The sequence below is a fragment of the Gossypium hirsutum genome, chromosome D02, assembly GCF_007990345.1.
Source record: "Gossypium hirsutum isolate 1008001.06 chromosome D02, Gossypium_hirsutum_v2.1, whole genome shotgun sequence".
NCBI classification, from domain to species: Eukaryota; Viridiplantae; Streptophyta; class Magnoliopsida; order Malvales; family Malvaceae; genus Gossypium; species Gossypium hirsutum.
The window spans coordinates 61,498,202-61,513,299 of NC_053438.1; the positions used below are offsets into that span (position 1 = coordinate 61,498,202).

General features: G+C 29.3%; 1 long non-coding RNA gene across 1 annotated transcript; it reads right to left on the reverse strand.

Annotated features, from left to right (window-relative positions):
• Nucleotides 1-1,466: 1,466 nt before the first annotated feature.
• Nucleotides 1,467-3,691, reverse strand: LOC107908254 (uncharacterized). The gene is made up of 3 exons (XR_001686942.2): nucleotides 3,343-3,691; nucleotides 2,727-2,817; nucleotides 1,467-2,037 (listed from the first exon to the last, which is right to left on the reverse strand). It is a non-coding gene; the product is annotated as an uncharacterized lncRNA (long non-coding RNA).
• Nucleotides 3,692-15,098: the final 11,407 nt, after the last annotated feature.

Sequence of the window (15,098 nt, forward strand, 5' to 3'; positions counted from 1 at the left end):
ATCACTATATAGTAAAGTTTATATTAAAATCATTGAAGGATTTAAAATGCCAGAAGCATATTGAAATTTTTGAGAAATTGTTCATTTATATAAATTGAAATAATTGAACATATGTGGTAAATTTGACTTAGTCAATAGTAGTTGAAAGAGGATTATAAAATGATCCAAAATACCTATTTGTATTTTTGTAGAGGGATCATGATTAAAGTTTGTTATGATTATCGTTGAAACTCTTGAAGAGATTAAAATATATTTCCTCAAAATTTTCCCTCACTCATGACTTTCAAAAGAAGGTATATATGCTTAGCAAATACATTAAAATGGTAATTTGAAAAGCTAGTATTCAAGATTCAATACATAGAATATTAGATATTTTTCAAAAGAATGTATATATGCTTAGCAAATACAATCAAATGGTCATTTGAAAAGCTAGTATTCAAGATTCAATACATAGAATATTAGATATTATGTGATGTTTTCATGAAAATGAGTAAATACGCGTTGTACTCTTTTTCCCTTAACCGAGGTTTTGTCCCATTGGATTTTCTTGGTAAGGTTTTTAATGAGGTAGCATATTATGCGTATTATAGATATGTGAACTCTTTTTCCTTTATTAGGAATTTTTTTCCCACAGAGTTTTTATCTTAGTAAGATTTTAACGAGACAAGTTATCTATCAATGGACATCAAAGGAGAGTGTTATGAATATCTTATTAAGTGGATGTCCATCAAGATCAATATAAATTTTGATCTACTTTAAATTTTAATAATCATTAGAAGTAGATCTTTACTTCATTTATACTTCTAATGCCTATAAATAGAGACTTTGGAAAAACTTTGTAAATATCATGATTGATCAATAAAAATACGCTCTGTCTTTGCTCTCCCATTCTCTTTATTCTTTATCTCTGTCTTTTATTTTATAACATGAATTTTTTATTACTTAATTTATAGGAAAATTTTTGAGGAAAAATGATAATCATGTTAAATAATTTTGTGACCGAATCCTAATGTTTATCTAATGGTCAGAAGATCAAAGACCTTACCAGCCTAGAGATTTCGGTCCTCCAGTCCAAAATTGATAAAATCAACCCCTACCAAGCATCAAGACACCCAACTTATACAACAAAACGCTTGCTAAAGAAAATTGCTCCCCAAACAAATCAAAGCATCTGTATATCTATTCTTTTCTTTGAATACGTACTTCATCACTTTCTGTCTACTAATTTGACTGATGAAATTTCTAGTTTTCCAGCATTGATGCTCTAAACTCATTGGCTGAGGTATGTGTCAATTAGAACTAATCATAGTTGGGTCAGGTCGATGCAAAATATTAAAGTTTTTTTTAGGTTCAGGTTTAGCTCGACTCAGAGAAATAAGCTTAAAATTCTGTTCAAGTTTGATTTTAAATTAAAAATGCTAAATTTCAATCTGACTCGATTTGTCCGTATTAAATTTTTTAGATTATTTTTATAAAAAAATAAATTAAAAAAAGTAATTCTACCTGAGCAACAAAACAACAGTAAAATAGTTGATTTGGGCTGGCTGGGTCGACTCAAGCTAAAAAATTCTACTCAAGTCCCAGCTCATTTAGAAAGAAGGTCTTATTATTTGTCCAATCCCATTTTTTGGACATATATTTTTGTTCAAACCCTTTCACTTTCCGAACAGACCTTTTAGCTTGGACGAATAGTCTAGTCCATTATAACTCTACTTTCAATGAACCGATGATCCATTCCCTTCTAGATTTCCGGTGAGACTTCCAGCTCCTATCTTGCTCATGTTGCTTATGGAAGATTCTTCCCAATTCAATTTTAACCAATCAAATGCAGGTGTTGTCCATGTAACTCCCACTATTGAAGGTGTTGGCACACTCATCAGCTTTTTCCATTGTTGTTTGGATTTCCTTAAATACCAGAGGATTTATTGTCAACCAAAATTCACGAAGCATGAAGGAGAAAACAAAGTTCCAAGGAGTGATGTGCTGCCGGAACCATATTTTCGAGTTGGCCTTCACGTCGAGCCATTCTTTCCGGTCCTGATTTGAATGAATAGCAATTTAATTGCATCCTTAACTTTTCCATGTCAGCAAGTTAATGATATTGTTAAACTTTCTTTTTTTGTCCATGACCAATTTGACGAACAACAATAATTCGAGAGCTTAATAAAGTGCAAAAGAAAAAAAAAAGGAAAAAGCTAAAAAAAAAGTTCAAGACCATATTTTCAACGTTTAAACTTAGCTCTATCTAAAATTTTACTTATTTACTTCAAAATAAATTTAATTTTACAGTAGAAAAACTAGTTTCCGCTTTAGCTTATACTATATAGATTCACAATTTAAAAAAAAATTATAGCATTTATAAGTAAATGTGTAATTTTAAATCAAAATAAATTATAGCATGAGTGAAATTTTTGAAAATTTATTTTTAAATCAAATTTAACGTGTAATTTTAAGATTTATCTTTAATTTATATTTTTTATTTTATAATTATTTTTAGGATAAATTATTTAATTAATCATTCAATTTTTTAGAATATTTTCATTTTAATTATTTAAATAAAAAAATTACAATTGAATACCGCAGTTGGTTGCGTATGCCACGTGATTTTTTTTTTTACCATTTTTGGCCCAGTTCATCATCTTTTTCTTCCTTAATCCAATTTTTTTCCACTAGATTGACAATGCCAAGAGTGACGCCATATCCAGAGTGACATCCCTTTCTCTTACCTTCCTCATGCAGCGCGCACGAGACCGAGAGTGAATCTCGATTGGTTTCCTGATGATAAAACCATTTTAACCAGCTTCCTTATATTATGGCCTGCAATTGCCAATCCAAATATCAACATGACAATAACTAAAAAAAGAACAATTTTTTGTGCTAAGCTACAAACAAACTAACGAATCTATAGACTATTAATAGATTACATCAACTTGAACCTGTTACTAATTGTCCAGATAGGAAAAGATGAAAAAGAAATTTATGAAGAGAAAACAATGATTTAACCTTTTGCAGCACTATTACTAATCTGAAATTTTGATTTTCTCATGCAGGAAATCCCAAGTCAATTGATGTAGCATTCACTAGATGCTTTACTTGAAATCGTTTTCTTTCTCAGAAGAAGTAAACAAATAAATAACAGCATAACCAGAAATCGAATTGTATATATGCAAAAGCTTATCTGAGTAAACTATATAACACTCTACTGTTATAGATCACTAAGAAAAAAAAGCTTGTAAGTAAACTACATCAGTTATCACATATTAAATTCCTAAAAATTTAAAGCATTTCGCTTCATTTTCACAATTTGGCAACAAACGATGCGAAATCAAGTCCGAATCATACCTCGACTTAAAAGTTATTATTACAAAACGATCAAAGTTGATTGACAATGGAGATCTCGTTGACTTCAATTGCATCGAGCCAAACCTTTCATTTTCCACACTATAGAATGCTCTCTGAGAGTTGTTTTTGAAGCTTAAGCGAACTCATCTCTCCCTCCCTCCCTTTGGTGTGCACCTACCTGCTGTTAGCAAAGAAAGTAAGAAAGAAATGGCTTGGAGAGAAAAATTGATTCAGGAGGAAGACGATGAACAGTGCTGGGTCAAAAAAAAATGATGACTAATCAGCTGTCCTTGGAGATTTAAGGTCTGGAGGACCAAAATGAAAGTCTTCTAATGGAGGTGAGTAAATTACAAAAGGAAAATTATTTGGATGATCAAAATAAATACACCCTAAAAATTAGGTGACCAAATAAATAATTTACCTTTATTTTTATCATTAAAATTGTATATCGGCTCGAGCCAGGATTTGAATGGATCAACTCTACTTTTAGAGAGACCTAATCTATTACCTTTTTCTTTTTTCTTTTTTTGCTGGGCTTGCCGGTTTGGGCTTCTTTATGGGCATGTAACCCTCATTCTTCAATGCTTAGAAAGGACCTCATGTTGGCTTTACAGAGTTAAAAAAGTTGTGATTGATTTATATGATACAAAGGATTCGGAAGAATTTTAAGCATCCACACGTCATGATTATGATAATCTAAAGGTCAAATTTTGAAGCACGCTGCTGGTCCTTATGCTTACTACTAATAATTCTATTCAAAAAATAAATGATATTTGTAGTCAGATTTTGATGTTACAAATCAACAATAATACTTATAAATTAATTTCATCACATACATCATCATACATGGTAACTCGGCTCTGTCCATGGAATTAAATCATAGGTAGAAAATAAAAGAAAATGGATGCGTGAAAGATACGATATGGAACATTCTTAGCTAAAATGGGACCCATCGTATGGGCTTTGGATAGGGACGAATTGGGGCCCGCCTTTTACATTGATAAGCCAATCCGCGTAATGCGGCGACCAGATAATATTGGGCCCCACGCATTCGGTTCGAAAATTTTAGGAGTGAGTTAGGCCGCCCCAAGCCAGCACTTCTCCCTTTTTATTCTCACGTGGTTACCACGTGTCGCGGGGGGATAACTAAGATAAACCCACGATCTTCCCCTATTGAGGAGAACGTGGACGGATGATGAGTATGGGCCCCACTTCGTGTTTAGGTCGTTTGCGAGGATACGATGGCGGGAGTGTTACACGTGTCTCCATGTCCGTACTGGGTGGTGGGTGGAAGTTGGGACGGGTCGACGGAACGCTGTGGAATTTATATATTTTTTCCTTTTCTCTTAAGGAATAAAATAAGAAGTTGTTATTATTTCTTTTAATTTAAAACAAGGCTCTCTGTTTAAATAAATTACGGTAATGCTACTTCCCTTTTTTTTCCCATATACCTCATATTAATCCAAAACATAATTGGAGTGGCAAATTTTAATATACAATAATAATTAAATTACAGATTCAATCCTAATTTAATTGATATAGTTGTTATCCTAATATTAACCCCCTATTTTCTCTAAGTTATGAGTTTGAGGATTTATTAGTAAAAGTAACTATTATATAAAAAATTATTTAAATTGAACGGGTTGGATTTCATACATTGTAGTTTTGATTAATATCGGTTTATATCGTTGTATATCAATCCTTACTAATTGATACGGTATTTTAATATTTGAAATCAATTTTTATATTTTTATAATTACATAAAAATTTATATATAACCATTTAATTAATTTCTTGAAATTAATTAATAATTTTAAATTTATATAATTGTTAAGTAATTTTTTGTGTATCTCATTAAAGGGAACATTCTGGTATTTATACATATTATCACTGTTCGTGATTTGACTCCACTTTTCATGGGCTTGACCCCACTATTCATAGGACTGACATTCTGAGCAGGCATCGGGCATGTTGAACACATGTACCGTTCTGGGTCGCCTCTTAGGCCTCACGGTCCCCTATGTGCAAACTCTTTGGGTATATTCGAGCTGGGGCTGCGAACCCCTCTTAGCCCATGCGAGTTGATACTGCGAGCTCCCCTAGATGTCCCTTTGCTGTACACCTCGCAGAAATCCATTTGATAGGACTTGGGCGGGACGCGGGTGCACGACCCAGATCTTACCTAGGTTTTGTATTGATGATCATTGGTGTATAGCAATAATATATAAAAAATACCTATAAATTTAAAATAATACACCGAAAGATATCGATGACAGGCATCACTATCTAAATAAAAACAATACATCTACTTACATAATACTTATTATCTTAATTTCCCATAAATAAAATCTCCTAACAAAGTTTTATAGAATTACTCTTGTAAAATTGGCAAAAGAAGAATTTTAAATTTTGGCATACTTTTGAAAATATTTGTTTAAAAGAAAAAACAGCACATGATGTTCATTAATGAATAAAATCAAGATGTAATAACCCAACTTGCTGTTGTGAACCATATTTATATTTAGAAGTTAGGTTGGTATACCCAACCAAAAACTTCGAGAGCTAAAAAGTAAGATTTTAAAATTATAAATCCACGTGTGTATTAGTACAACTGAGTATTGGATGAGATTGAAAATATTATATTTTAAAAAAATGTACTTAAAAGTCTATTCAATTTGTCCATTTAAGCTCGTTTTCAAATTATTATTAAAGCGTTTATTGTTTACTTAATTATTTATTGCTTTAACACGAGGAAACGTTCAATTTTTGTAAATATTTAAATAATTTCAAAATTAAAACAAAGTTAAACATTTATATTTTATTTAATTATTTAGTGCTTTAACACATGTAGACGTTAAATTATTATAAATATTAAAATAAGTTGATAACATAAAAACAAGGTCTATTAGAAGTCCCTCTACTATTCATTTTAATCCCTTTACTAAAATTACTTTAGATTAATTAACATTTTATTCAAACCATGACATCATTACAATTTCTCATTAAACTACAAATAATTAGGACAAAATATATAATGCCCAACTAATTTATACATAACTCAACTCGACCTATAAAAAAACTTGTCCACCCCTCAAAATTTACATGTATTTTTTGAACTATCGTGTTGCTGAAAATTTCGTTAAGCATGTATTTTTTTTAGCCACACGATAGTTAAAAAACACATTGATTTATTGGAGGGAGATGATTAATTTTTTTGTGTGTGCCTCTTTGTTGGGAACAACATATATGAATGGTTAAAAATTATTGAGTGAAATTAATTTATTATTTGTATCAAGATGTATTAAAAAATAATATTATTATCAAATATGGCATTAAAATATAATTAAAATTGAAATAAACGAAATACTCGTTGGTGAAATTTTTGAAATTTTTTTATATACATATGAAGAACCTTAATCATGTGAAATGAAATTATTATTATAATTATTGCATAAATATTGATGTTTTGGGGGATAGGGTAGGGGCCAACTATTATTTAGGTAAAGAAGCAAGGAACACGAGGGGTGAGCGAAGACAAGAACGTTTTTTTTTTTTTTTTGGTTAGAGATATTAATAAAGTGGATAAGGTTAAGGTACTACTAAATGCTAATGCTTATCCAAATTTGCCAGCTACCATAACTCAATCGGCGTGCTGTCTGGGGTCATATTCGTGCCCAAGTCAATTTAACTCTGCCCCCTTTTTTTTTTTTAAGGTTTTGAAAAAAAAGGAAAACAAATAAAATATTTACTAAAATTGAAGCCAGCCAAACGCGTAGCAAGGACAGGAGTTAACTGGCTGCTTGCCTGTAATTTATTAGCTCACAGCTCATCTCATCCATTTCCAACTTCCAACTTCTATAACCGATTATTTATTTGTAATTAATTAATGGCCTTTGTTTTACTTTAGTAAATTAACCCTTTGCAATCCCACGTATTTACAATAATATCCTTCTCCAGTTTTTTTTTTGTACTGTTCCTGGAATATTCCATTCTTCTCTCAAGTCAAATTCCAATTATATTATTCTCCTTTTTTCTGTTATAAAATAAATCCAACGACTAGATGCAATTTACTTAAAAATAAAATTAATAATTAGGGGGAAAAAAAGGTGATTGGAAGACTATGTTATGAAGGTTGTTTTTTGACCTGTCGGCCGGTGCATGCACGCCTCCCATTTTTGCTTTAAAAAAGTGCGATTTTTTCGAAGTATTAGAAAGTATGTACCTACAATTTATTTAGCTAAATTAAAGTATCTAGAATATTCTCTTAGTATGATCGGAAATCTATATAAATTTTTTTAGTGTTTTTAAAATGAATTTTTTTATTTAGACCTGATTTATAAAATTTTAAATTAGTAATAATAAATTTTTATTTTTATTTTTTAAAAATAATAAAAAATTAATTTAATCCTTTAAAATTATAAAGATATAGACTATTAAAATGATGAAATTATATTTTTATTATTGTAAAAATATACAATTTAATTCCGGTCTCCAAAAATATTTTCTAGCTTTGCCATTGAATATTTTGTGTATTATATAGAAAAAGAAAATAAATTAGTCGTGATAATTTATTTCTTAAATAAATAAATTTAAATTTAAATATTATAATAAATTATACAATGAAAGACCTTCTATACAAAATATTTGCATATTTAACGCATAAAAAGATGTAATATATTAGCGTGTCTATAAAGTTGGCAAAAGCTTAATATAATATATAGTACAAGACATTTAAATGTGATTTATGCAATACATAGAATCCAAGTATCATAGATTTATATTTATATTTATATTTATATTTTTAACGTAAAAAAGGTTCCTACAATATGTGTACATAAATCATTATACGTAGTCGAACCATAGGTATAGTAAATTTGTGTGAAAAATAAGAAATTGCAATAAGTGATAAAAATACCAAATTTGAAACTCCAATGATTTGTATTAAGTAAGATGATGGAAGCAAATCCTAATTAGCAATGCGCATAGCATAGGATAATCTAAATTATTTTACCTCATCACTAGGGCTTTGTTGGACAATTTGGACTAAGAGTTTAAGACAAACATAAAATAAAGGATTAGATGCTATCTTTGATTTGCCCATTAATTTATTAAATACAAAACAAAGCCAAAGAAAACGTGTATTGGAGGATAATTTTGTTTATTCAATACCCAAATTTATAGTTTGTTTTGGTTAAGCACCTACCCCCTACTCATCCAAGAGGATAATCATGTTTATTTTCTTATAATTATCACTTCTCTAAAAGTAAAAATGGAAACAAAAAAAGCCCTATTTTTTTAAAATTTACCGAAATAGACCCGGTATTTTATTATTTACCGGAATGAGTCATTTTCCCCAAAATCGCGTCCACGTCAGCGCGATGTCAGGGGACGTGTCAGCAAATCGCGTCCACGTCAGCGCGCTTTGCTGACGTGGACACAAATTGCGCCTACGAGGATGCGATTTTCTGACACATCAGCAAAACTCGCTGACGTGGACGCGATTTGCTGACATGTCCCCTGACATCGCGCTGACGTGGACGCGATTTTGGGGCAAATGGCCCATTCCGGTAAATAATAAAATACCGGGCCTATTTTGGTAAATTTAAAAAAAATAGGGCTTTTATGTGTAATTTGCCTATTTTTTTGGTATTTTACCCCTAATAATACATATTAATGTATTACTGTAATATGTAGCTCAAATTATGTATTGTAGTTAATATTCATAATATTGTAGCTCAAATTGTCAATCCGTCTATACTATTGTACTAATAATATATATTAATGTAATATTGAAGAGTTAATTGATTAAAAAAATAAATGCAACAAGTACAAAAAAGATTCAAAATTATTATCAGCAAGATTTGAACCAAGGTACTAAGGGAAAAGAGTAAGTATCTTAACCAACTAAACTAAACTAATTAATTGACATATTATAAAAATACTGTTATTATCTTAATTATATTACTTACGTTCTAATGATTTATCGGACCTATTCCATACACGTGTCAAATCAGAAAAAATAATACAAAAATTCTGTAAAAAAAATCCGGTGTTTACTTCAAATAAATAAGGAAAATAATGATTTGAATGTTTCAAAATTCAAATTTAAACCGAAAAAATCAAAATTTAGAGGAAAAAAAGGATCTTTTTTGATGAAAACAGCGGCAAACCGCCTTCGGCTGTTTGTCAGCGCGTAGATCTCAAAAAGTTATTCGAAATAAAAAAAATCGCCTCAATCAGACAACTGAGCCAAAAGTTATGGCCTTTCAAAGTTTTCCAAGCTAAAAAACATAAACTGTTCATGAATTATTGCTTCCACGTCAGCAAATCGCGCTTATGTGACGCGATTTGTTGCCACGTAAGTAATCGCACTGACGTGGACGCGATTTTCTGACACATCCCCTGACATCGCGCTGACGTGGACGCGATTTCGGGAAAAATGGTCCATTCCAGTAAATAATAAAATATCGGGCCCATTTCGGTAAACTTTTAAAAAATAAGGCTTTTATGTGTATTTGCCCTGGAAACAATATTATGTGGCAAGCTTTTTTGTTGACAAGTGGCATTATATTTATATGCCACATGTACATTTAATGTGTAGATATTTTTTATGAGAAAAAATTGTTTAAATATATTATACTCATTATAAAATTTAGTGGAAAAATAATGAAGTACTAAATTATTTATTATTTTTCTTAGTGACACTAAACTAAAATTCTTGGAACTTTTGTATTAATTGAAAATATATTCAATACTATAAGTACGTGTGTTGACTTGATAGTTAGGATATTCACCACCCCAAGTGTGGCCTAGGCCCGAATCGCACTAGTCGCATTACTGTTAAGTCTTTACCCTCCTTTATATTGTCATTGACATGACATAAGAGATGTCGGTTCTAGTCTATCTTTTTCTATTTCTATATATGTATATGGAAAGTTCAAAAATCGTCCTAAAATAATCCAGAAATAGAAAAGAAAAAAGGGAGGTTAATGATTATTTTAAAATCTTTTATACCAGGGAATCTAATATCCTTATACATGACGATAATCAATTCGGTCGTTATGGTCGGATAAAATATTTTATATAAATATTAAATTTTATTATTATTTGAATTATATAATAATTTTTTAATATTCTAAAAAAATGAAAATTTATAAATATAATATTAATATATAAATTGCATAAAATTAAAATAAAATAAAGTAATAAATTACTAAAAAAATTAATACATAAAATAAATACAATAATAGATAAAACGAGATGCGACTTCTCCCTAGATATTTTACACTTTCTCCCACAAAAAAACTTGTAATGCCTACTTCGTTTGTAATTCCATCGATTACTCGCTTATCAAAAAAATAAGTTAGTTCTGCCAATCCTCTTATATGTTAAGGATATTGAATAAAACATATCTATGTAACCACAATTATATGACCAATCATATATAAAATATATCATTTTATCCAATAAAATTCTTTTAGGACCCCTTTTCACAAATGAATTTAGAAATTTTAAATTTTGTAAAGATGAATAAAAAGGTTTATATAAAAGGAATGTTGTAAATATTCCGAAACAAGGTATACTCACTGAAAAAGTTGCATTTTTAAAAAATTGATACGAATCCTCAAAATCATTTGAATTTTGATGCAAAAGATTTATAGATGGAGTTAATAATTTTGATAATATATCCAAATGCATTCCTTCTTGATTAAAAGGAATTGCTATAGCTCCAACAAATAAAGTAAATAGAAGCAATATAAGCATAGGAAGTAGCATAGTATTATCTGATTCATGAGGATAAGAAAAAGACTTCTTGTAGCCAAAATTCGTAATAGTAATAAGAGCTTCTTCTTTTTCCACCAATTGTATATGGCTACTCGTTCTTATTCATTGTTAATGGTAATAAAGGAAATAAACGAAAATTGCTGTTAATTATTTTTTTTCTCTTCTTTACCCCATAGTTTTATTGAATAGAAAGAGCTACATTTTTTGCCACTATATTTTTAAAAATGAACGTTTAAATGTCCTTCAAAAGTAAGTAAATAAATCCGATATATATAAAATGTTGTTAATCCGGCGGTGGATCAAGCTATTATTGCAAAAATCGGTGAACACAACCAACTGTCACTAAGAATTTCATCTTTGGACCAAAAACAAGCAAGGGGTGGAATACCACAAAGAGAAAGTGTACCTACTAAAAAAGCCATTTTGGTAATGGGCACATGCTTTCTTAAACTGCTCATAAAAACGATATTCTGGCTTTTCTCTGGAGAATATCCAACAATAGCTTCCATGGAATGAATAATCGATTCGAATGCTAAAAAAAACAATGCTTTCTAATAAGCATGAGTAATCAAATGAAATAAAGTAGCGCGATAAGACCCCATACCTAGAGCTAACATCATATAACCCAGTTGGGACATTATAGAATAGGCTAAACCCCTCTTAATATCTTTTTGAGCAAGGGATAAAGTAGCCCTTAATAATACCGTTATTGTACCTATCAAAGATATTAGATTCATTATGTAAGGTATAACTATAAAAAGAGGAAGCAGGCGGGCTACAAGAAAAATTCCCGCAGCTACCATAGTGACAGCATGTATAAGAGCCGAAATAGGAGTAGGCCCCTCCATGGCATCACCCTTCGCCTCCAAAGGGCGATTTTAGTAAATAACCAAATATAACACTTGGGCTAAGAGTCAAGTTGGTAATTTTTCTTACATCTCCCCCTCCCGGAGCCCAGGTATTGTATACGCCCCCAAAATAAAGAGCCTTGAATACTAGAAGAAAAGCACCTATACCTAGCAAAATTAAGTGAATGCCCAAAATTGTGGTCATTTTATTTCTATCTTTCCATACATAACCGAAAAATAAAAAAAGATTCTTCAAGAGTTTCAGGTCTATCCTATAGATTTGAATGGAGATATAAAAAAGAAAGGTACCAATAAATTAAATACAAATTCTTTTTTTTTTCTGGGTAGTGTATGGAATATAAATAAAAAATGGTTATATCATATTGTTTTTTGTTCTAAAATAGAAGCATTTTATACGATTTTCCCATCTCTATTAATTTTTTATGCAATTTGTATTGTAGTATATATATAATTATAATTTATAAAATCTATAGGAATAGATAAATAATGACATCAAAAGACCGATCGTTTTGTTTTAAAAATAGATGTCCTTAACATCCAACTATAGCACTGAATAACTTTTTTTTAAGTGGCAGTTCCAAAAAAACGTACTTATACATCAAAAAAGCATATTCAAAAAATTGTTTGGAAAAAGAAAGGATATTGGGTGGCCTTGAAAGCTTTTTCATTAGCCAAATCTCTTTCTACGGGGAATTCAAAAAGTTTTTTTGTACGCCAAATAAATTTAGAGTAATCTGAATTGGTTTAACTCGAATAAGATACAAATGTTTTACTTTTTTGAATTTTTAAATATCTTTTTTTTTCATTTCCGGGGGGATTCTTATTTTCCCCATTGCCCATTTGTATTTGTTATGTTAGTGTTATAATCATTTGTTATTTTTATAATATTCAATTTATAATAATAAATAATTAAATAATAGAATAATAAGTTTTTTTGCTATATATACTATAGCGGATCGCGGAGCATATGTATATAAGAGCTTTAACTGGATTGTCGAAACTAACCCATTAAGTTTCAAATTTGTAACTTTATGAATAATTATTTCTCTGAATTACTATATCTCTTTCCTCTGTTTTCAATCCAATGGAGAAAACTTCTTTCCTAATTTAGTGGATATATAAATAATGATGCGAGATCATGATATTTCATTTTGTGCTTGTAGTGTCTTTCAATTTTCAATATGCTTATAAATTTTAGTCAATTGTTTACCAATAGCATAGGTTCTTTTAACAAATCCTATGCTTTGATTATGGCAGGTACAAAAATTGATGCAAGCGCTCTTCGCCCACCTGGAAGAGGAAGGGGAAGAAAGAGCTTGAATTGCCTTTTTTTCGTCTCGTAATATTCAATTGCCTTTCTTAATCATAAAAATCAATACAAATTTACTTATTGGTGGGCTAAGACCCTTTTAATAAAACAAATAATATAATAAAAATTATATTATTATTTATAATCTGTAATTTATCTATAATATATAAAAAATATGAACAAGATAAATCTCTTGAGCTAATGTAATGGTAAGTATAACTCATCATGTTGTTTCAATTATTATTATAAGTATTTTTGTTAATAAATAAAAAATATAAATTTATAATAATATTTAGTTGCATTAACATTAAAATAATAATTTTATAGTAATTTGAATGAAACAATCTTTACATAGTAATACAAATATTACTTTTATTTTAGTTATTCAAAATAAATAATAACAAATACTAATAAATCTTATAATCAAATAAAATTTCATAATTTAGAGTTAAAATTTCCTATTTTAGGCTTAAAGATACATTATATATAGAAACATTTAAGAAAAAAAATTCTAGCTTACAATGATTGATACCAGTTATACGTTGGAATTGTACTTTCTAATAATTTATTATAGTTATAACTACAATTTTTTATCTTGTTTGGCGCACGGATTTAATTATTTCTATATTATGATTATTTTGTATTGATTTTAGTTTACTTTAAAAGAAATTTTGTAGGGTAAAAAAAGAAATAAATTAATATAAATGTGCTAGGCTGAAGAATGTGAAGTTATTTAAATTTCCTGAAATTATTTTTATTCAAATTTCTCTTAATTTGTTTTTTATTTTTAAATTATTGAGTATGTGAAGTTATATTTGATATTATTGAAATTTTTTTTTATGAATTAGAATAAATCCAACTAGTGACTAATAATCCTGTTATATACAAAAAAAGGTGATTATCATGCTCTTTTCTAATGAATCATATAGTCCTGCGACTTCATCTACTAATAAGAATAAGGTTAAAAAATGAATTGTAATTACAATTGAAACAACTGAAAAAGATATATAAGTTAATATATGCTCTAAAGTTGAAAAAATCATAAAAATTACGAAAAAAGCCTGGGTTTCTCGATTTTATGGAATGGAAATCAGGAATGAAATTTATTTTCATTATAGGACTTATTCTATCTCTTTTAGAAGATACTATGCCGCCACTTGTACTCGAACCGAGATGCTCTAGCACTGCTTCCTAAGAGCAGCGTGTCTACCGATTTCATTATAGCGGCTTGCTCGAAATCATAATAACCCATTTTTTAGTCAATCGTCGAGATTGAAGGTGAAGGGGTCAATTCAATGTAAAATGTCAAATTTGTTAGGAAGCATTTAATTTTTATTGATAAATAACAACTCGTTGAAATAGCAATTTGAAGGTTCAAAAGGAATCTTTAGTATTTATTGTATCATTTTATTTATTTAATTATCCTTTCTATTTAATTAGGTCGTCAATAGAGATTTTTTAATTTGTGTTTTCCTAAAAGAGAACTCCTTTATTGTAACTAAACTAACTAGTTGTAACTTCAATTCATAGATAAAATTCAACAAAACAAAAAAGGGTTCTTTATCATTTTCATTTTTTAATGATTCATTTCTCATTCTTTTGTATGATTTTTATGAATCTATAAAAAAATACTTATTAATTGATTGAATAAATGAATGAAAAAAAACATGATTTTTAGAGATCACAATTTCAGCACCACCCCCAACAATTTCAAAAGATTTAGGTAATTTCTGTATTAATCGTTAGCATTTTGCGTTTGTTTTAAGGATTTATCAAACCAACTAGATATTGGG